The following is a 24,587-nucleotide window of genomic DNA, read 5'->3' as shown; positions in this document are numbered from 1 at the left end:
TGATTAATAGAATTACGAATAGTATGGTTTTACATATATTTATAAATCTGTGTCAATGGGGGTCTTCTCTTGTGCAAGGTGGGGAGGGATGGAGGAAAACAGTTCAGAACTTAAAATGTAACAAAAAAAATTTAAATTAAAAAAAAGACTCAGCCTATAGTTCACCTGCAAGGGGCTTTCCTGGTCCCCCAAGATGTGAATGCCTCCCCTTTCAATTGCTCTCTATATAGTCTGTATATGTGTGTATACATATATATAAGCATATACATATACGTATATATAAATACCCACACGTGTATATATTAACACGTGTGTGTATATATATGTTGAGTGTACCTAGCTATTGATATGTTGTCTCCCTCATTAGAACATGTCTCCTTGAGAGACAGAACTTTGTTTTTGGTCTTTCTATCACCATCAGTGCTTAGCATGGTGCCTGGCATTCAAGAAGTGCTTAATAATTCTTATTGACTGACACAAGTGACCCCAGTATCTCTGCAAGTCTCAGGCTTGCCAAATTCCCCACATTTCCATTCACATTCATCATACCCAGACTTCCTCTGCTGACACTGCAGACACCTCTGGGCTGAGGGGTCAAGTCCCTGCCCTTTCTCCCAACCTGCTTCAAACCTCCACAGAGGGGTAACAACAAAGATACCACTGACCGTCTCTCCAGAGGACTCCTTTAAACCCTCCTGAAAGCTGCAAAGCCTGGGTTCCCCATTACCACAAACAGTAAAGATCTAACAGCAAGATAAACAAATTAGTCCCACCAGGGAGGTGGTCAATACTTAGTTATCACTCAACAGCTTCTATCTAACAAATGGATCCAAGACCTTAATTAAAATATGGTTTGTGCTAATGAGTCCACTACTTGGTAGGGTCAGAGGGAGAGACAGTTAAAGACCCCATTGCCTTGTGGGATGAGGAGGGATAAAGACTGGGGGTGGGAGGAAGGATGGTATTTCCTGATGCGGAATTGCTTTAGAAAGAGGATAAGCAGAGAAGGGAGGAGCAAGTAGGCTCTTCTATCTCCCATCATTTTTGTCTTAACTCATGGTCATTTCTTCTCCTAGAAAATCCCCTCTACCTGCCCATATCTTACCTAGTAAGCCCGTCTTAGGCTCTACATCTTCCAGGAAGGCTTTCTTTCCCATTCTAGCCCACAGTGACATCTGTCTACCCTGGGCTCCTAGAGAACTTAATTATACCAGTAAGTATGAGCAAATTATTGGACAACACTGAAATGGTGTCCCCTGGGTCTGTGCAGTGGTACTAACTCATATGTGAGACTACCTCTAGTCAATATCTCATGGATTACTCCAGCTGGTAGCTAAACCCAAATCCATGTAGGCAAAGTCCAACTGCCTTATATGGAGTGTTCCATATAAGGACCAGGATTGAGAGCTTCTGGCATTTAGGAAATCCTCCATATCTTTGACTTCTCCATTTTCTTTCTATTATGGTGCCAACCCACAACCTTCTCAATCAAGGGTTTTAATTGAACCCCAAGAGGTGCAGAACCACAAGCAAAGGTGAGAAGATGCTTTTGCTCAGAGGATTTTCTCTTGGGTGACACCAGTTGAGAGCTTCCATGAGAGGAGAACAAGATGGGATAGTTGAGTACTGGACTGGAAGTACTTAATCCCAAACTTTGCCACTAACTCACTATGGAACCTAGATCAAGTCTCTGGGCTTCAGTGTGTCTGACCATCTGGGAAATGAGGAGGCGAGGCTAGTCAATCTCTAACTTTTTTCCCTTGCAGCTGTGAGAATCTATGAAAGTGGTGCTAACAGTGCTGATTAAAAATATCTTATCCTTTTTATTTGGAGTGGTGGGGCAAGGGAAAGTCTGGCATTAGTCTTAGAACTTGGTCCTTAACCTCAGGTCCATTAACTTATTATTTTATTTAATTTTTAATGTATGGAATAAAACATTTCCATAAGATAGTACAATAAAAAAGATGTTTGTACGTGAAACTGCAAATCTACTATGCACAATGTGCTATTCCTTCCAAATATACAAAAAAATTATCATGTAAATTTCTTTTTTTTTCTTCCCTCCTCTCCCCCCACCCAACAGATGGCTATATGTAAAACTATTCTATACACGCTTCTATTTATCAGTTATTTCCCTGGATGCAGATAGCATCTTTCTTCACTTATTTATTTATATTTTTTTTGGCTAAGCAATGAGGTTAAGTGATTTGTCCAGGGTCATACAGCTAGTAAGTGTTAAGTGTCTGAGGCTGGATTTGAACTCAGGTCCTCCTGAATCCAGGGCTGGTGCTCTATCCACTGTGCCACCTAGCTGCCCCTTTCTCTTTTTAAAAAAATATTTTTACATATTTATCAATAGACTTACTCTATTTTTTATATAATTGGTTTTCTTCATAACTGAATGTTTTTTATTTTATGAATTTAATAGCATCATTCTAAGAAGGGGTCCACAGACTTCACTAGACTCCCAAAGAGGTCCATGACACAACAAGAAAAATTCTATTCAGGGTCATTAATAACTACAGAACACCTCGCTTCTTCGACACTTGGGCCCTAGAGAGAGGGACAAGCACCCTGGGCTTAGAGATGTGAAGACACAGAGAAAAAAAATCATAAACATGGGCAGAAAACTTCCAAACACCTTCCTCCTCACTCCCTCATTGGCAAGTCCTTTGGGTTAAAAAGCTATTCTTCCCTCTGAAGATGAGGTCTATTTGTTGGTCATTCATTACTTAATTTCTTTTCACCAGTTCAACACTAGCAGCATCAGCTTCCTAAATTTTTGACTGCATGTAGAGAAAAAGCAAAATGGAGGAGAGCATAAGGAGGAAGGAGAAATATTGGCATGCATACCTCATAATTACTGCTGCCTTATTCTCTTGGCCCACTAGGACCTCTCTAACTTTGTGCCAACAGTTCCTTTCCCCCACCAAGGCCAATGCTGAGGGTTGGTTCTGTGAAGCTCTCTTGAAGACTGTCCCCAGGCTTTCCTCTTCAGCCAAGGTAGGCAGATCCTGTCTCCTAGGCAAGCTAATGGTCTAAGTCCATACAGAGCCTGAGAAGCCCAGGGTAAAGGATGGACATCTTAGGAAAAGATCCCTGAAAGCCAACCATTTGAACTTTATGGGAAGTCAAAGAGAATCTGGGAAGGTGAGAAGCAAATCCCAGAGGGAAACATGAAAGAAAACAGCTCCCTGCCCCATGGCGCCTGCCTCTCCCTGTAACCCACAGTCACACACAAGGCCCTTTGTCCCTCTCCCCAGAGTGTCTGATGTTACTTCTGTGCAGTCAAGGGCCACAATGCTTAGTGTGTCTGGCGGGACTTTTGGTGAAATTGAGAAAGAAACCAGATGTCCCTTGGGATGTTGGTTTGGGGGAGAGTGGGGAGGGCAAACTGAAAGAGCTTTTAGGATAAGCTTCGGACTCTGACCAATGGAGAGACCAACCATGTCTCTAGAAGACCTGTGATGAAGCATGCTACTCACCTCCTGACAAGAGAGGTAGAGGACTCAAGGTACAGAAAGAAATACACATTTTTGGACAAGGCTGTTGTGTAAATTCGTTTTGATGAACCATGCTCATTTATTACAAGTGCTTCCCCTCCCCCTCCCTTAATTTTTCAATTGAGGAGATGCTAAGGTTAGAAATAGTGGTGTCAAAAAAGAGGGTCACTGAAACTTTTTTAAACACACAAGGAAGGCAGCACAGACGAGGACAGTTTTGAAAGGAATATAATAAATTTTACATATTTATAATTTATCATATACTTTTTCAAGCAGCAGTTAGTATGAAATGGGTCTCCCAATTTTATAGAATCTACTTTTTAATGACTAAGTGATTTTGAGTATTATAAATATTCAAATCAACTACAAAGGACCTATGAAGAAAGATGCTATCCACATCCAGAGAAAGAACTGACAAATAGAAGTATGTATAGTATAGTTTTACACACACACACACACACACACACATATATACACACATATACATATATGTATATATGTAAAATACACACACATCATATATACACACACATATATATTTGTGTCTAATGGTAACCTTCTCTGCAACAGGGTGGGGAAAGAGGGAAAAAGTGCATAGCAAAGAACAATAGAAAACTTAGAAGGATGCACAGAAAAGTACAATGTGTAGTATTCATTATACAGTTTTTCAAAAAAAGTAAATGGCGTGAAATGGAAATTCACACTTTTATATTGAACCATCTTTTTATGTAGTTCTGTGTACATGGAAATGTTCTTTCTTTTTTGTGTTTTTGCATTTAAGTTCAAAGTGAATAATTTTTTTTAAAAGAATCTACTTTTAGTGTTATACTGTGAATGAAAAGACTCTTTTTTGGTGTTTAAGTTCAGAATTCTAAAAAAAAAAAGAAGAAGAAGAAGAAGAAAAAAAGGAATTAGCTCTGGAAATGCTAGGAAAGAGATGACCGTTCTCAAATATGGTTAAGAACTAAGAGACGTAAAGCAATCAAGAAATATTCAGTGGGGACAACTGTGCACAAGGGAAGGAAATTTGTCTTTTTTGTTCTGAGCAAAGGAAAGGAAATATTCATCAAGCCTGGAAATAATGGTGGACTAGGAAGGGGTGAGAGGAGAAAGGTAATAGGGGTAGAGTAGGTAAAAGAGAGGGAAGACAACCAAAGGTAACCAGGGCAGAGGTAGACCAGGAAGGTAGAAGTTCTTGGTGCCCAGGCAAGGCCTGGGACCCCTTAGATGAAATGTCCTATGTTAGCATAGGAGGACGCCAGGGCTCTGCTGTACCAAGTCCAATATCGAGCCTTTCTTCCTGCATTGGCTTTGAAGAGAGACCTGAACTTTTTGGGTACCAGGGAGGGCTCTGGTAGGGAAGCCATTGGAAAATGAAAGTATCAATGAAACATTTATAAGGGGAAAAAAAAGAAAGATCTGGACAGAGAGTAAAGAGCCTTTGAGGAGAAGGCTGGACCTGGATATGCCAGTCCATAGGGATAGGGCGAAGAAATTTCATAGGTACAATACCCAAAAGGGAAACTACCAAGAGACCTTACTACCTGGACACCTGAGCCCAAGACAGGGAAACAAGCATACAAGCATCCTCGGCTTAGATATGTGAAGACACAGAGAAAAAAAACAAAACAAAACAAAAAATCAGAAACATGGGTAGTTAGGAGAGAGAGATTAGCTTTTTATGAAGTATCTTACCCTTCCAATTTTCTTTTAGAAAAAAAAAAGGAATTCCAATTCCCACTGAGTGATTTTTTTCTTTCTTTTTTGAAAAAAAGTTTCCATACAGCTAACGTTCATAGAACACTTTAAAATTTGCAAAGTGTTTTACAAATATTGTCTCATGTTACATTTAACATTTTTTAATACTGGGAGGTAGGTGCTATTATTATGCTCATTTTACAAATGAGGAAACTGAGGCAGAGGTCAGGTGACTTGTCCAGGGTCATATAGTTAATAAGTTATCTGAGGCTGAATTTCAACTTGGGTCTGCCTGACCCCAAATCCAGCATTCTATTCAATGTGTCACATTTTATTAGCAAATCAAATTATGCAGTGTATAGTTTTGTGTTTCTAAACTAACAATTACTTTAGATTATGGGTTCTTAACCTGTGATCTATTAAGTCCACAGATAGATTTCAGGTCTTCCATTACTTTGAATAGGAAAGAAATTACACCTGCATTTCAATACAATTGGTTTCTTTTGTAGTACCGTTTTATTTTATCCATTTAAAAATTTATCTTAAAAACATTATTCTGAGAAGAGGTAATAGGCTTTACCAGACTGCCAAAGGGAGCCAGGACACAAAAAAGGGCTAAGAACCCCTACAATCTTTAAAGGACATTTAAAAAATGCCATATATTTCATTATTTCCCTAATTTCCTAATTTTTTCTTTGAAAATATTTCTCTTCTGCTCTTCCTCCCCTCCCCACATTGGCTTAAAATTCCCAGTAATTATGCATCTTTAAGTGAGTTTTGAGAGGCACCATGCGTGACATACTGGAGAGAAGAGACATACTGGGCTTGGAAGGGAGGCCTATTTTTCCGGTCTTGCCTCTGGCACATCATAGCCAAGTGTGGCCAGAAGCAAGTCACTTAAGCTTTCCATGCTCCAACAATTCTTTAAAACTGTTAAGTTACAGATGAATTCCATTCTGCACCAGTCTAATAATAAAACTAACATTTAAATAGCATTTTATGGTTTACAAAGTTCTTTACAAATATTATCTCATTTGATCCTCACAATAACACTGGGAGGCAGGTGCTATTTTTATGCCCATTTTACAGATGAGGAAACTGAGGCAGACAGAGGTGAGATGATTTGCCTAGGGTCACACAGTAAGTGTCTGAGGCTGGATTTGATCCAGATCCAGTGTTCTATCCATTGAGCTGTCAATGAAATCACAAGTCTGGACCCTTACACATGCTTGAGCACACACAAACACACACACACACACACACACACATACACACACACACACACACACAGATTAGGTTGCAGAGGTTCTAGTTTCTGATCTGATGTTCTATTAAAACAGCACTTTGTGAAGCAATTCTTCTTTCTTTGATGATGAACTTAGAGCAGAGAGAGCTACCCTGAAGTCACCTGCTCCAGTCCTTTGACATCAAGCAGGAATCTATTTAGTCACCTGATTATTCTCTTTTCTTTTCTCTGATGTCCAAGGATGGAGACTCAGCCACCTTCCTGGGTTGTCTAGCCACTGCAGTGTTTCATGGTGCTGGTGATCAAACGTTCTTTACATCTGCTGACTCTGCTTTCCATTTTCAGTCTGCTTCTTCCTTTTCAGTCCTCCACAATCATGGACAAAATCTGCTCAGCATTGCCTTCATAAACCCCACCCCTGCCTGTGAATCTGAACATTCTCTTCTCTGGAACCAGAGGAAACAGCTGCTGCTCCCTTTCCACCCCTAGTCACAGAAACAAGGGTGATATAATTCCTATCCAGAGTCACAACTGGCTGGCCTTCACTTGCCTGGGGAGGGATGGAGGCCATCCCCTTCCCCCTCCGTCCAATCCGTTCAATGTGGCAGCATCTAGCTCCTGTTCCTTATGGAACCATAGCTTCCTAACTGGTTTCCTTGTGTCCAGTCTCTCTCTTCTCCAATCCATTCACCATCTTGGAAGTTCAACAGCATGAGATCCTTTCTCCAGATTATTTTCCCCACCCTCTACCCTCCTAATCTAAGGAAGCTGGCATTTTTAGGTTCCAAATTGGAAAAGCCTCCCGATTCCTGAGTAATCCAGGATGGCATAATAGAAGAAAATACTGAAGTAGGTGCCAGAACATCTGGATTCAGTTCCTGAGTCTGACACATACTATCTGTCTCACAATGGGCAAGTCATTTTACTTCTCTGTGCCTCAGTTTCTTTATCTTTAAAATGGGGGTGGTGATAATATTTATACTACCTATCTTGTAACCTTAAAGTAGTAAAGAAATGTAAGCTATTTATAATCACTGATCTGTATCCTGCTCTCCTCAACAACTCAAGTCAAGTCAGAGAGCATTTATTTATTAAGTGCTTGCTACCAGCCAGGCACTGTGTTAAGTACTGGCATTGCCAAAAGAAACAAACAAAAGAAGGCAAAAACCAAAACAGAACAGAACAATACCTCCTCAAGGGGCTGACATGCAAACAACCACGTACCAATGAGATATATGCACAGATCATCTCAGAACAAAGGATCAGGAAGGGCTTCTTGCAAGGCAGCTAGATTGCGTAGTGGATAGAAGGCTGGGCCTGGAGTCAGGAAGACTTGAGTTCAAATCCAGCCTCAGATACTTATTAGCTATGTGACCCTGGGAAATCATTTAACCTTTGTTGCCTCAGTTTCCTCATCTATAAAATGGGAATAATAACACCTAACTCACAGGATTGTTGTGAGGACAAAATGAGATCATAATTGTAAAGCACTTAGCAATAGTGCCTGCTGTATAATAAGTACTAGACAAATGTTAGCTATTACTACTGTTGTTGTTATTATTGTTGTTGTTGTTGTTGTTGTTATTATTAGAAGGTGAAACTTTAGCTGAGACTTGAAGGAAGCCAGGAGTGGGAGGTGAAGAAGAAGAAATTTCTCAGCATGAGGGACAGCCAGTAAGAATGCCCAAATGGGATGGGATGTCTTATGTGAGGAACAGAAAAAGAGGCCAGGGTCACTGGATCACAGACTATGTGGAAGGGGGTGAGATATAAGAAGAATGGAAAGGTAAGAAGAAGCCACGGTAACAAGGGCTTTAGAAACCAGAGGATATGTATTTGATCTTAGAAGCAAAAGGGAACCCCAGGAGTTTGTAAACAAGGGCAAGGGGAGTGATGTGGTAAGACCTACATTTTAGGAAGATCATTTTGCAGGCTGAGTGGAGGATGGATTGGAATGAAGGGAGACTTGAGACAGAGAATAAGTCCCAGGCTATTGCAAAAGTCCAGGCATGAGATGATGACGACCTACGCCTCAGGGTGGTGGCAGTGGCAAAGGAAATAAAGGGACCTGTACAAGAGATGTTACAAAGATAAAATCAAATCACTATTAGGTTTGCATCCCAAAGAGATCATAAAAAAGGGAAAAGGACCCATGCATACAAAAATATTTGTAGTGGCTCTTTTCGTGGTGGCCAAGAATTGGAAATTGAGGGGGTGCCCATCAAGAGGGGAACGGCTAAACAAGTTGTAGTATATGATTATGAGAGAATACTATTGTTCTGTAAGAAATAGTGAGCAGGCAGACTTCAGAAAAACATGGAAGACTTATATGACCTAATGCTGAGTGAAATAACCAGAACCAGGAGAACATTGTACACAATAACAGCAACATCGTGCGACTGCGGACTTTGTTAGACTTAACCCTTCTGAGTGATGCAATGATCTAAGACAATTCCAAAAGACTCATGATGGAAAATGCTATCCACATCCGGAGGAAGAACTGATGGAGTCTGAAAGCAGATAGAAGCATAGTATTTTCTCTTTTTTGTTGTTTTTTGCTTTTTCTCTCTTGTGGTTTTTCCCTTTTGTTCTGATTCTTATTTCACAACATGACTAATGTGGAAACATGTGTAGCCTATATCAGACTGCATGCCATTTGGGGGATGGGGGAAATTATAGGACTCAAAATCTTATAAAAGTGAATGTTGAAAACTAAAAAAAAAAATAAATTTTTTAAAAAGATAAAATCATGGCTTAAGGAGGGAATAACATACACACTCAATTGGGTATGGAAATCTATCTTACTCTACAGGAAAATAGGGGGGAAGGGGACAAGAGAGCAGGGGGATGATAGAGAGGAGGGCAGATTGGGGGAGGGGGTAATCAGAAACAAATGCTTCCAAGGAGGGACAAGGTCAAAAGAGAGAATAGAATAAATGGGGGGCTGAATAGGATGAAGGGAAATAGAGTTAGTTTTTCACAACATGACTACTATGGAAGTGTTTTGCACGACTATACATGTATAACCTGTATCGAGTTGCTTGCCTTTTCAATGAGGGCAGGTGGGGAGGGAAGAAGGGAGAAAATTTGGAACCCAAAGTTTTAAAAACACATGTTAAAAAAATTGTTTTCACATGCAACTGGGAAATGAGAAATATGGGAAATGGACTATAGAAATCTATCCTGCCCTACAGGAAAACAGAAGGGGAAGGGGATAAGAGAAGGGAGGGGGGAGAGATAGAAGAGAAGGCAGATTAGGGGAAGAGGTATTCAGAATGCATGCCATCTTGGGGTGGGGGGAGGGACAAGATGGGGGAAAAATTTGGAACTCCAAATCTTGTGGAAGTGAATGTTGAAAACTAAAAATAAATAAATTTTTAAAAAAGATAAAATTGGGGGCAGCTAGGTGGCACAGTGGATAGAACACCGGCCCTGAAGTCAGGAGGACCTGAGTTCAAATCCGGCCTCAGATCAAACACTTAACACTTACTAGCTGTGTGACCCTGGGCAAGTCACTTAACCCCAACTGCCAAAAAAAAAAAGATAAAATCAACAGAACTTGGCAACTGATTGGATATGGCAAGAGAAGGGGGGAAGGATGGTGACAAAAGGAAGTATGAGTTAAAGATGACATCTAGGTTTTGAGGATGGGAGTGTCCTCAACAATAACAGGAAGTTAGGAAGAGGGAGAGTTTTAGGGGAAAATAATTAATTCCATTTGGGACATGTTGAATTGAAGTCATTTAGGAGACATCCAATTGGAGAGGTCCAACAGGCAGTTGGCATTGTGAGACTGGACATCAGAAGAAAGGTTAGCTAGCACTGGACAAATAGATCTGAGAATCATCTGCCTAAAGATAATAATGGAATCCAAAGAAACTGATGAGATCACCAAGTAAAATACTATAGAGAGAGAAGAGAGGAGGATCCAGGACAGAACTCTGCGGGACACCCATAGTTAGCAGGCAAGACCTGGATGAAGATCCAGCAAAAGAGACTGAGAAGGAGTAGTCAGACAGGAAGAAGAGCTGAGAGAGACTCCCTAACACATCTTGTCTTATCCAGCCTGCTTCCACAACTCTCTTAAATCCATCCCTTTTTCTTTACTCCTATATGACCACCCCAGTTCAGGCCTTTGACCATCACTGGCCAATAGTTTTCCAATTGGTCTCCCTCCTTCTAGTCTCTTCCTTCTCCAACCCATCACTACAAAGCTGCCAAAGTGAAATGCCTAAAACATAGGTCTGACTATGTCCTTCTCTGGTCAAGAAGCTTCCTATTGCTTCTAGGATAAAATGAAAACTCCTCTGCTTGCCATTTAAAATCCTTTCTAATCTTACGCCAACTTGTCTTTCCAGACGTATTTCACATTACTCTCCCCTTGAACTCTAAGCACCAACCAAAATGACCTACTTGCTGGAGCATCTGGGCTCCATGCCACCTCCTACCTCCTTGCTTTTTTATAGGCTGCCTCCATGCCTGGAATGCTTTCTCAGCTCGCTTCTTCTTGGCAGCATTTGCATAGAGGTTCAAGGTTTGTAAAGGGCTTTACAAATACCTGATTTTGTCCTCAGAAAAACCTTGCGAGGTAGGTAGGGGCTGTTATCATCCCAGTTTTACAGATGAGGAAACAGAGCCTGAAAGAAGTCAAGTGACTGGCCCAAAGTCATACAGCTAAGCAAGTACCTGAGACAGGATTTGAACTCAAGTCCTCCTGACTTGAAGTCCAACACCCAGTCCACTGATGCCAAGGGAAGACAGGCACATTAATGCACTATTTGTTGATGGAGTCCTAACTCGGTCCTCCCATTCTGGAAATCAATGTAGGACGATGCTAGAAAAGTTATAAACTATTTATACCCTTTGACCCAGAAATTTCACTACTTGATATATACTGCTAGGTCTATGACAGAAAAAAAGGGCTTGTGTATGCCAAAATATTCATAATACTTATTAGGGTTGCAAATAATTGGAAACAAAGTAGTTGTCCATCATTAAGGAGTAGCTACATAAATTGTGGCATGTGAATGTAATGGAATACTATTGAATTATAAGAAATGAAAATATGTGTTCAGGGAATTATGGGTACTCCTTTACTGACTTATGGAGAACAAAGAAAGCAGAAACAGGAGAACAATATGTATAACTACAATAATGGGAATGAAAAGAACACCATAGCTGAACATATATTCAAGGCAATGTCCAATACTGGTTTCAGAGAACAAATGATCAAACAATTCTCTTTTCTCAGCAAAGGTGGGGGATTATGGGGTACTAAACATCATATATGATCCCTATAAAATTGTTTTTGCTTTAACCATCAGGGATGGGGAACCAGCAGCCTCAAGGCCACATGTGGCCCTCTAGGTCCTCAAGTGCAGCCTTTTGACTGAATCCAAACTTCACAGAGCAGATCCCCTTAATGAAAGGATTTGTTCTGTAAAACTTGCACTCAGTCAAAAGACTGCACCCAAGGACCTAGAAGGCCACATGTGGCCTCAAAGCCACAGGTTCCCCACCCCTGAACCAAAGTATAAATAAAATTTAAACTAAAACCAGAGGATCTGGCTCTCCTCTCTAAAATATCTTCCATTTCCAAGCCCTGTGACAACATAATTGCTTATGATAAAAAGGAAAGTCAGAGAAAATAAACAGTGAGCAGCCATCAGATGCAAACCCAAGGACTCTGGGATTGACAAAAGCAGCACTTTTAGCTGCTGATGCAGCTACAAAGATGGTGCTGATCCTCCTGGCAGAATCTTTAAACATCATCTTATAAAGCTGACTTGTCCTCTCATTTTAAAGGGCAGTGGGGGTGCAGGAAAGGTGTTGTTCTTCAAAGCAAAAGTTCCAAATTACAAGAGTGATTCCTGCTAGTATAATTAATTATTCATCAGCACTCCCATATGCCTACCTACCTTATGCTACAGAATGAAAATTACTTGAAATCAAGGGCCACGTCTCAGCTTTACCCTAAACTCCTAACGTCTAGTCCAACCTCTCTGGAGATGGAAATAGTTGAAACAAAGAAGATTGGATCACTCCTCATAATGAAAGCTTGACAGCTGAAAAGTCCAACACCGGACAGGAAAATCAGGCCATCTGAACAATACATTTGTCTCTTGAGTTTATTTCTGCATCTGGACAACACAGAGGCAATATCCGAGTCATATACAAACCAGAGCTGGCAGATAAGACATGCTTCTCACTCATGAAGGCAGCGCTAGTCAATTAGGAACATTTAATTCCACAGACCAGGGGTAAAGGCCATCCCCTTTAAACATACTCGCACAACCCCCTACCTTCTCTCAGTGCTCATCTAGCAGCACTTTATCTTAGCTTGAACAAAGAAAACCAATAAGAATACCCAGCACATTTCATTGTGGTGTGCAAGAATTTTTTTAAGGAAAATATTGTTTGCCTCAATCAAAATTCATCAAACTAAAGAAACCAAAATAGCTAAACTTATTTTTTTCTAAATTAACAAATGCATTTAGCTTAAAAATTAGATACAAAAGAGCATTTTTTTTCTTTTTTCTAACATTATGGTGTGTAGACATGGCAGGCACATTCTATGCATCTGCTTATGACAAAACTGCCAACCTCTAGTAGATTTATTTATCTTACCTAGACACTTTATAGAGGATATTTTTCTCTACTAACCTCACTACTGGATTTAGTTTAAAATCTTTGATACATTCCCCCAAAACAGTACTATCCTAAGTCAGATGCATACATAGCTATTTTAATTCTTGTGGGAGGAGAAACTTTGCAGTTCAACCTAATCCCCCTCAATTAGAGAAAAGAAAGTCTATTTGGAAGTCTTTTTTTATTAATTAATTTTTTTTGATTTATCAACAATCACTTCCGTATGCTCTTGAGTTTAAAATTTTTCTCTCCCTTCCTCCCCACCCTCCTCCCCAAGATGGTGCACAATCTGATAGAGGCTATATATACACATTCTTATTAAACGTATTTTCAGATTAGTGATATTGTAAGTAAAAATTAGAACCAACAGAAGGAACCACCAGAAAGAGGAAACAAAACTCAAAAGAAGAGGAAAAAAAATAGCAAATAGTATGCTTTGTTCTGCATTCAAATTCCATAGTTCTTTCTTTGGATGTGGATAGCATTTTCCATCACGAGGCCTTTGGAGATGTCTTAGATCCTTGTATTGCTGGGAAGGGTGAAGTTTGTCAATATTAGTCATCTCACAACGTGGCTGTTACTACGTACAACATTCTCTTTGTTCTGCTCACTTCACTCAGCATCAGACCATACAAGTTGTTCCAGGTTTTTCTGAAGTCAGCCTGTTCTTTATTTCTTATAGCACAATAGTATTCCATTACATTCATATACCACAACTTGCTCAGCCATTCCCCAACTGATGGGCATCCTCTCAATTTCTAATTCTTTTCCACCACAAAAAGAGCTGCTATGAATATTTTTGTACACATGAGTTCTTTTCCCATTTGTATGATCTCTTTGGGATACAGCCCTAGAAGTGCTATTGCTGGGTCAAAGGATATGCACATTTTTATAGCCCTTTGGGCATAGTTCCAAATTGCTCTCCAAAATGGTTGGATCATTTCACAACTCCACCAACAAAGCATTAGGGTTCCAATTTTCCCACATCTTTGCCAACATTTATCATTTTCCTGTTTTGTCATGTTGGCCAATCTGATAGGTGTGATGTGGTACCTCAGAGTTGGAAGTCTTAAAAGGAAACTTTTGCAGATCAGCAAAATTTCAACTCACATTTAAAAAATAATTACCTTTCAATTTTCTTTTCTGCCTGTAGCTACAGCTGCTTTAAGAAAGAGAAAGAGGAACAGCTAGGTAGTACAGTGGATAGAGCACCAGCCCTAAAGTCAGGAGGACCTGAGTTCAAATCCAGCCTCAGACCAAACACTTGACACTTACTAGCTGTGTGACCCTGGGCAAGTCATTCAATCCCAATTGCCGAGAGAGAGAGAGAGAGAGAGAGAGAGAGAGAGAGAGAGAGAGAGAGAGAGAGAAGAGAGAGAGAGAGAGAGAGAGAGAGAGAGAGAGAGAGAGAGAGAGAGAGAGAGAGAGAGAGAGAGAGAAAGGAAGCTTATCCTTGTACCTGCTGTGGAGTTATTCAATCTGTTCAGCGGTTTGTTTTTTAAGCACCACCAGCATTAAGTCAAACTATCAGATTTTTTTTCCCCAAGTGACCACAGAACAGCAAATTTAAGAACCAAAATTGGCAGGTGTCACAGAGAGGGAAAAAGACAGGGTGAGCAGTCAAAAATTAAGCAATGTTCTTACTGCCCAAGCCTTGGACAGTTTAGGTCTCAAGTCATTCAAGATGGTTAGCACAATGTCCTAATGTGGCACAACCACAAAGCCATTCTCCAAATAGACTTTTCTTCCCCAGAATAAATCCAGGGCATCAGCAAAAGGAACCATATAAACCTAGCTCCGCTCAGGGTCTCAATTCAGATGCTACAAGAGGCCTTTGCCAGTTTCCCCAGTTGTTAGTTTCCTCCTTGCTCCCCAAATTACTTTGTATTTATCTATTTGTATACATGTATCCCCTCCAGTAAAATGTGAGCTCCTTGAGGTAGGTCATGAACTATTTTGTTTCTACCTTGGAATCCCGAGCACCTAATATTGTACCCAATATGTACATAACAGGTGCTTAATAATTGCTTGTTAAGTGGAATTTCTATTTGCAAAAGTTAGCGGTATACAAGAGCTTTTCCAGTGACTTTACTAATATTAACAGGCACTTGCTTCTGGAAGCTTGCTATCCATCTAGACAGTGCTGAACCAAGGAGAAATCAATCTCTCTCTTCTTTTTCCTTCCAAAAACATAAGGTCAAGAGCTGGGCAGCCCTGATAAAAACAAAGCTGAACTGGTAGAAATGTGGGAGATTTTGCTTGGAATGAGACAAATGAGTCAAAAAGGACTCCCCCCACCCCTTAAGTACAAAAAGGCTGTGTAATCTTGGATAAGTCCTTGAGGGAAGAGGAAGATTGAATGTCCCCAGGTGTAAATTTAGGAGGTGTTGAGGAATGAGAAGAGATTGAGGAAATGATTTCTTCCCTTCCTCTACTTCACAGAGATGAGAAGGCTGAAATGGAGGAACTGGGCTCTTAAGAGGAATTGGGCTATACAAATCTAGGAAATATACGTGAATATAAAGAGTCTACTTTCCTGCAGGTTGAAGATGAAAGCAATATTGGTTCTCCTCACACCCAACAAACTGACAAAGATGACAAAATATGTGCGTAGTCAATGCTAGAAAGGTGTACAAAGACAGGGGTGCTTATACACTGTTGGTGGAACTGCAAATTAGCACAGTTATTTGGGGAAATTACTCAGAATTATGAGGAAAAATAGACTCGTCCTTGCCCAAAGAGCCTACTGCTAATCATATACCCCACATAGACCAATAATAAGAAGAAAAGTCAAAATGCACTATCAAGTGGTATACCCATTAAAATAGTTATTGCAGCACTTTTTGTAGTAACAGAGAGCTAAAAACAAAGTAGATGCCCATTGACTGAGGAATGGCTAAACAAATTATGGTATGTGACCATAATGGAATTTTACAATGAAATAAGAGGAATACTGAGAAGCACAGAAAGACATATATAAACTGATACAAAGTGAAATAAAGATAACAATATTAATAATAACTACAATGGTGCAAATGGAAACAACATTAAAACTATTAAAGCCAAACTTTGCCCCCAAAAAAGACGTATGAAAATACACCTCCCTCTCTTCTTTGCAGAGATAGAGCATTATAGATGTGAAATACTGCATATGATCTTGAACATGGCTCAACATTATATTGCTTAGTTTTACTAAACTGTTCTTTTTTTAAATTCTCATATCAGGTAGTTCTTTGGGAGAGGGAAGGAGGAAACAGGAAATATGGGTGATACAAAAATAAATTACATTTTTAAATATTCATAAAATAATTATATACCAAAATTATTTACCATTAAAAATACTTATGCAACCTTACTTCCCCCTAAATCCTCAATGAACTAGAAGTTAGAAAACCTGAGTTTTAGTTCCAGTTCTACCACTAACAAGCTATATGACCTTTGGCAAATCAGTGCCCTAGGCTTGTTTTCTCATCAATAAATGAAGAGACTGGACTGTGATCAAATGGAAGAGAGGACCAGAGGTGACAGAAAAGTTTCTCCACTATGGTCTCTTGATCCAGTGACACTGGCCTCCTGGCAGTTTCTTGAACAAGACACTCCATCTCTGGGCTCTGGGCATTTGCTCTGGCTGTCCCTCATACTCGAAATGCTCTCCCTCCTCATCTCTGCCTCTTGGCTTCCTTGGCTTCCTTCAAGTCCCAGGTGAAATCCCATCCTCTACAAGAAGCCTTTTCTGATCCCTCGTAATGCTAATGGCTTCCCTCTACTGACTATCTCCAATTTATCATATAGGCACAATTGAGAGTCATATTACATTATATATGATATAACACAATTATATTACATCACATATAACTCAACTATCCCCTATTCAAATTACTGCAAGAGAGATATAGGTTAGACAAAAGACAGAAGTTAGACATATTCATATAGATAGTACATAATTGTTTGCTGTTTGTCTTCTCCATTATTCAATGAGCTCCTTGAGATAAGGAATTGTTTTCTGCCTTTCTTTTTATTCCCAGCACTTAGCACAGTGCCTGGCACATAGTGGTTGCTTATTAAATTTTCCATTAACTGACTTCATAAGAAGCTGAAAAGCTGGACATTGCAGGCATTGGTTTACAAATCATGCTAATTGACTAGAAGACATGGTGTTTGCCCTTCTATTGACAAGGAAAGGCAAAGAGAAGTTAAGAGAGTGAGAAAAATCTCCCAACATTCCTCAGCAAGGTTTTCCCATTCTGTCTACCCGCTCTCTCCACACTTACCACTGCCTGGCTGCTAAGATAGATTTGCCAAGTTGAGTCCCATTAGAACACCCTGAAATCAGATTTTTTTTTCCCTGCAGACAAGAGACTCTCTTCTCCTCATGACCCAACTTCATGCCAACACTTCTCCCTTCCTTCTCTACAACGACCAGGAATCCCTTCAGCAAGTCTCATCACAAACTCCCAACTAGGTGAGGTACAGTGCTGTCTGCCAGCACAGCAGCTCACCAGATTCATCCAGGCCTGCTGTGGCCCCATCTTGTTGCCTTTAGAAGCTTCTTGCCAGAAAAATGGCTTCTGATCACGTTTTGGTTTCTCTCTTCCACTTAGTTTTCTGCTTGAGTTTTCTTCATTTCTATGATCCTCTTTCAATCTAAGTAAACGAGTCTTTCTTTCTTCATCCTGCAAAACTTTTCCCAGGCTAGCCTCCATCACCCCTTCTTGGGTTTGTGTCTCCCCTTCTGTTAGAAGGAAAAGAGAAAAGATGCATTTTCCACTGCTAAAGGGAAGCTGCTGGAGAACATTGACATTCTCACCTTGAGCTCACTCATTTCCCCCTCTCAACTGGCCCTATTCAAGTTGCTACACGACAGATGTAGGTTAGACAAATGTATAAACTTCTAAGTTTTAAAAAAGTAAAGATTGGCTCAGTTAGTTGGGGCTATATCTGACTCAGGCTGAGATCATGGGATTTATCCCAATGTGGGCCACTTCATTTTGCTGCTTCAGAGTCACAGGCCTGATCCCTAACCATGTCTGGCCATACTACAAGTGCAGGCTTCCAATCAGAAGGGCCACTGAGTGAGAGAATATGGACAGCTCAGTGCAGCTCAACCCTATCACTAAACTGTTCACCCTAATGACGGTGGGTTAAGTGCTATCATTGTTGTAATACATCTTTAGAGGCATTTTAAAGACAAAATGGCACTATCGACTCATTGAAGGAGGTAATGGCTAGAAATCTTTAAAGACATAAATCAGGCTTTCTGGGATGCCTAGAGACAGAAAGGTGGGTTAGGAAACATTTCCAGAGATCTTCTAGCCTCAACCCAGACTCTCAATTCAAAGAGCAGAACTGGGATTCTTCACAGAAACCTAGAATCACAGTCTCTTACAGTTGCCTTTTCCTGGCCATCCTGAGAACTCAAGGTTGATGGACACCCAGGATTGGCTCTTTTGGTTTGTAGTCCCCATATCCCTACAGGCCTACTTCTGGGCTGTAACAATCGCCTTGTTTTCATTTCTGGAGAGGACAGACACATGGTGACACCACAGAGTAAGGAGATCTTGTGTGGTCCATAGGCTCCTATGAAGCACACAAATAAAGCACATTCTAATGAGTGAACACTTCTCTGCAGATGCAGAGGAGAAAGAGGGGTACACTCAGGTTCACAATTGATATGGATCAGGATTACAGCCAGAAAGGAACTTGGAAATCAACTAGTCCAATCCCCTCATTTTACAGATGAGAAAACTGAGGCCCAGAGGGTATAGGTGACTTATCCAAGGTTGCAAAGGTAGTAAATGGAAGAATCAAGATTCAAATTCAGGTCCTGTGACTCCATATTCAACATTCTTTACAAAGCGTATCATGGGATAAGTAGCTATATTCAAAAATAGTAACAATAATAGCTAACATTTACAGAGCACTTTAAGGTTTGCAAAGCACTTTATAAATATGATCCCATTATTATCTCAATATTATTTAGATCAGAAAATAGGGAATAATCCCCTAGTAACATCTACCCTGCTGTCACCCTGTTCTCCCTTCTCCAAGCAAGGCACAAAGGAAGAAGCTCTTAACAGTAATTAAATCAAGGTGTAGAAAACATTAGCACCCTCTTCCCCAGGCTCTGAATGGCAGGTCATAGCTATCTGGCTTTTCCTCCAATGGCAGTCAGCTGGCAAAGGAAAGCCCACTGATATTTGCCTTCTCTTATGCCCAGTTACCCCCATCCCCTCCCTTTTCCCCTTCACCCCCACCTCCAAGGCCTGTGCTGTGATTCTTGAACACAGAGAAGAGAGGCCTGAATTGTGATGGGGGAAGGAAAAAAACCAACTGTGTTCTTTTCTCGCATTGGGTGAAAATCGTTCATTGTTCAAAGCATGCGTTAGGTGAATTCTTGAATGGACATCAGCAGTTGCTATGACGGTATGTTTCTGGAACTGAAATGTCCTGTTCCAAGAACAAGAATTTAAGGAAGGAGAAAGGGAAGAAATAAGTCAGGAGAGAGAGCCAAGCCTTCAGCTGCTCTGATAAAGAAGAAGGTAGCTAAGGAACTGGACCTCAGCTTCAGAGCAAGATCCTGGCTAGGCTCACAGGGCCAAACAGCAAAGTGATCCTAAGCCCTTAAAATCAGTCCATCCAGTTGTTGCTAAATTAAATTATCTAGAAGCTGGCAGATTTTATCCTTTACTCATTCTAGGGGATTCCTCCAAAGACAATCTTTCAAGTAGCTTCTAATAACAACTGCCAACAAAACACTACGCCATTTTATCCTTAGACACAAATCAAGTTGCACAAAAATTTATTTCATTTAATCAAAGCCTCATAAATTTAATCCATATATTCTTTCCCTGCCTGTCAATTCCACTTAGTAAAACCAGTCCAGGGCAGGTAGGTATCCCAGTGGATAGAAACCAAGGCTTGGAATCAGGAAGACTCATCTTCATGGGTTCAAATCTGACCTCAGACACTTACTAGCTGGGTGAGCCTGGGCAAGTCACTTAACCCTGTTTGCATCAGTTTCCTCATCTATAAAATGAGCTACAGAAGGGGGGGAAAAAGCATCTTTGCCAGGAAAACTCTACATGGGGTCACAAAGAGTCAAATACAACTGAAAAAATGAATGAACAACAACAACAAAACCAGTCTTGGCACTCGTTGAGACTTCGATCATTCCAGTCTTCATGGTTTCATAGGCATGGGTACTCTTCACTGTATGGATCATAGACCTTCAGTGACTAAATAGGTAGATAAGTCCTCAGAAGTTGCTAGGGCATACAGATAACGTATTGGCACTTGAGATTGGTACATGTTATCTAAAGTCTGGCCAAGACAGTCATCCAATGACCAGGGATTCTCCCACTATGGGATTTAGGTTACGAGTCCCTCACTTGTATTTTTGTTCCTGCCTTAGTGTGACATGGCCGTAAATCTAAATACAGGCATTCTGCTTCCAGTCATACCAGTCTGTCGATGTCGTGAGAGCAGGTTTGGTGATTCTCTCATTATTGCTAAGAGTGCCACGAAGGCCTGAAATAGTGAGCCAATGGGGTCAGTGGGGCCAAACAGACCTTGGATCCAGAACTACATCAATGTAGACTCTTCACTGAATTGCTGACTTGCCAAATGACACTTGGGCAAAGGGAAACTAAGCTGACTTGATGTTTTCCCCCAGTGCCGTGAATTCCCTCTGTGTTTACGGAAACCATGATTCATAACGTAGTTTTCTGGCATTGATATGGAACATACAGGAAACCTTCTCTTCAGAGGCTTCATCTATGCCAGCCAGCATGCAGCCAATATAGTCTGGCCAGAGATTAAGAAAATGAGTGTGCCTAACCCTTTAGCTGCCATGGAAGAGGGGCCCTATTACCTTGGTATGCACAACACAGAAACACCCATAAGAGAGAGGAAAAGGGCTCTCATTTAATGTCATTTCACATCCAAGAAGAACCAACTTCAGATGAGAATATTTACACAAGTATTTCTTTCTCCCCCTTTAGTACGTAAGCCCTTGAGAGCAGGGACTATTTTGATTGCTGGCTTTGTATCTCCAGTATAAAGCATGATATCTGACACACAGTAGGTGTTTAATAAATGTTTGCAGATTGATTAATTTAATGGTCAGAAGACAATCAACCAAATGCCCTCAACTGTAGATGGGCTGTCCTCTTTGGGCTCAGTGGCACAAAACATATACACACACACACATACATACATACATACATATACAATTAATCTTAATTAATCTTTAATATATGATTCTTTTAATCAGGGCCACCTGACTCTTCTAAAGAAGGTCCTCAGGACCAGACCTAGGCAAAACTATAAAGTTGCCTACCTCATGGCTTCAGATGCCCAAGGGTTCCCTACTCCCCAGGCCCCCCCAAATCCTATCAAAATCTACCTTCAGGAAAGGGCCTAATAAACTCCTATTCCAGTATGCTAATGGATCCCTGGTCTCATAGATGTAAGTACTCCTTCACCAGTACAGATTGCAATTTAATTCAATAGGTATTTATTCAGCACCTACTACTACATACAAGAGACTGTGCTACATGTTAAGGATATAAAAATAAAAGCAAGGCACTTTTGTCCCTCACCTCCAGGAGTTTACACTCCAATGGAAAAACAACACAGATGTGTGAACACAAAACATGCCAAAGTAAATGAAAAGCAACTTCAGAGAGGAGGGAGGGGAGGGCCCTGAACAGCTTTAGAAGAGATTAGGAAATCCACCACATAGTTTATTTGTCCCACCAGTCAGCTTTCTTCTCAGGTCCTTGATTTGCTCCTTGTCCACTAGAGACAAAAAGAGACTAGATCATGGGGTACTTGGGCCCTGACCCATTCAGGAGAATCTCTACATCAAGGGTTCTTAGTCCTTGTCGTAGCTATGGGGATCTTTGAAGTCTGTTGCAGCCTCTGGACCACTTCTCAAAAACAAGTGTTTTAAAATGCTTAAAATAAGATATAGAGGACTACAAAGGAAATAAATTATATTAAAATATGTTGTTTGTTGTTGTTCAGTCATGTCCAACTCTTCATGACCCCATTTGGGATTTTCTTGGCAAAGATGCTGGAGTGGTTTGCCATTTTCTTCTCCAGCTCATTTTACAGATGAGGAAACTGAGGCAAACAGGGTTAAATGACTTGTCCAGGGTTATACAGCTAGTAAGTGTTGGGGGCTGGATTTGAAATCATGTCTTCCTGACTCTAGGGCCAGCACTCTATCCACTGTGCCATCTAACTGCCCCATATTAAAATATAGTTATCAAAATATCAAAAATAAAATTAAAAAAAAATAAGTTAATGGATCCCAAGTTAAGAACTCCTACCCTACAACGTTGCTGAGTTAATTATGCTCATAGGATTTATCTACCCTGGGGAGATGGGAGTTTCAGCCCTCTCTAGTCAACCAACTTCAGTGGCTTCCTATTGTGTCTAGGACAAAACATAAACTGCTCTGTTTAGATTTAATGTCTTCACACATGACCCTAACCTATCCTTCCAACTTCAGTGGACATTACTCTCTACTTCACATCTTTCAATCTAGCCAAACTGACCTTCCCTCTGTTTCTCACCACACTCTATCTTCAATCTCCGTAGCTCTGCACTGGACATTCCCCATGCCTAGAATGTGCTCCCTCCTCACCTCTGCCTCACAGCCCCTCTTCTCTTAATTCCCTGAGATTCAGCTCAAGCACCATCTTCTACAGGAAGCCTTTCCTGATCCCCTCAACTGCTGGTACCCTCCCTCTCAAACCACCTTGTATTTAACAACTTTGTTTTTCTATTTATTGGCTGAATTCTTCAAATGTTTTCATATAGACTTGTTGTCTCCCCTATTAGAACATCAGCTTATTATGACAAAGGATTGTTTCTCTATTCTTTCTTTTTTTTTTTGCATTTGGTTTTTTTTTTTGTTTCTCTGCTTGTTTTTTGCCTTTTGGTGAGGCAATCAGATTAAGTGACTTGCCAGGATCACACAGCTAGTAAGTGTCAAGCGTCTGAGGCTGGATTTGAACTCAGGTTCTCTTGACTCCAAGGCCGGAGCTCTATCCACTGCACTCCCTAGCTGCCCCTCTTTCTTTCTTTTTCTGTATTTGTATCTTCTTCACTTTGCAGTATGGTTTGCTGTGGCTCTCTCTGGGACACTTCTTTTTGAATGAGAAAACTCACTTGGCATGGCATTGTCCCAGTCCAGTCAGAGGCACCTAGAGGCCACAATGATTAGAGTGCAAGGCTTGGGGTCAAAAAGACCTGAGTTCAGATCCAACTTCAGATGCTTACTAGCTGGGTGACCCTAGGCAAATCACTTAACCTCTGTTTGACTCAGTTTCCTCAACTATAAAATGGAGATAATAATCGCACCTACTTCCCAAGGGTGTTGTAATGATTAAATGAGGTAATGTCCGCAAACTGCTTAGTACAGTGCGTGGCACATATAAAACTATGCAAACATTAATGATGATGATGATCATCATCATTATTAAATCAGACCAAATCAGGAGAGGGATAGAGCAGGGCCAAAGCCAGGGCCAGGGCCAAGCTGGTAGCCATGATAAAGGCACATTGACCCAAAACAATGATATACGCTGAATGAAGCACAGCCAGAGACAGATACAGATATGACAGCAGGAGAAATACCAGTGCAGGTGGGGCAAGAAGGATGCTGAGGGAATGACATTTCCCCACCCCTCAGGGGCTTTCATTCTCTTTCCAGGGCATTGGGTTTCCCAGTAAGTAGCCAGAAATTTTTTTGCTCCTAGCTGCAGAATCTGACTAGTTCAATGCTGTCAAGTCAACAAGCATTTTATTAAGTACCTACCACGTGCTGGACACTGTGCTATATATATTGGGGATATAATGAAAGTAAAAAACAGTCTCTGCCCTCAAGAAGCTCACAATCTAATGGGCGAAGACAAAATGCAAACATCTGTATACAAAAAAGAATATATTGAAGATAAATCCCAGAAATAAATCACTTGGGGGATGGGAAAGGCTTCTGAGAGAAGATACGATTTTTGATGAGACTTGAAGGAAGCCAGGGAAGCCAGAGGCAGAGATAAGGAGAGAGGGAATTCTAGGCATAAGGAACAGCCAATGAAAATGTCTAGTGTTGGGAGATAGAGTGTCAGTTAAGGAGACTAAAGTCACTGAACCATAAAATACATAGAGGGGGAATAAAGTATAAAATGGAGATAATAAAAGCTAACATTTATATAGAGCTTTAAAAATATTATTTCATCTTATTCTCCCAACAGCCCTGAGAGGTAAGGTGCTATTACCATTCCCATTTTACAGTTGAGGGAACTGAGGCAGACAAAAGGTTAGGTGGTTTACTTGGGGTCACACAGCTAGCAAGTATCTGAGGCTGGATTTGAACCCAGGTTTTACAGACTGTTGGCAACACACTCTCTTGACAGGAAATCTGTCCTACCAGACCTAAAGCAGAGTAATTAAGAATACTTAGTCCCATCATCTTAACCATT

The 24,587-nt window shown here is 40.6% G+C and overlaps 1 protein-coding gene across 1 annotated transcript in view; it reads right to left on the bottom strand.

Moving 5' to 3' along the window:
• Window positions 1-24,587, bottom strand: part of DIPK1B (divergent protein kinase domain 1B) — a 47,181-nt gene that overhangs the window by 9,628 nt on the left and 12,966 nt on the right.

This window comes from Phascolarctos cinereus, unplaced genomic scaffold (assembly GCF_003287225.1).
Source record: "Phascolarctos cinereus isolate Bilbo 61053 unplaced genomic scaffold, phaCin_HiC Scaffold_2;HRSCAF=192, whole genome shotgun sequence".
Lineage (NCBI taxonomy): Eukaryota > Metazoa > Chordata > Mammalia > Diprotodontia > Phascolarctidae > Phascolarctos > Phascolarctos cinereus.
This window is presented reverse-complemented; position numbering and strand designations above follow the sequence as displayed.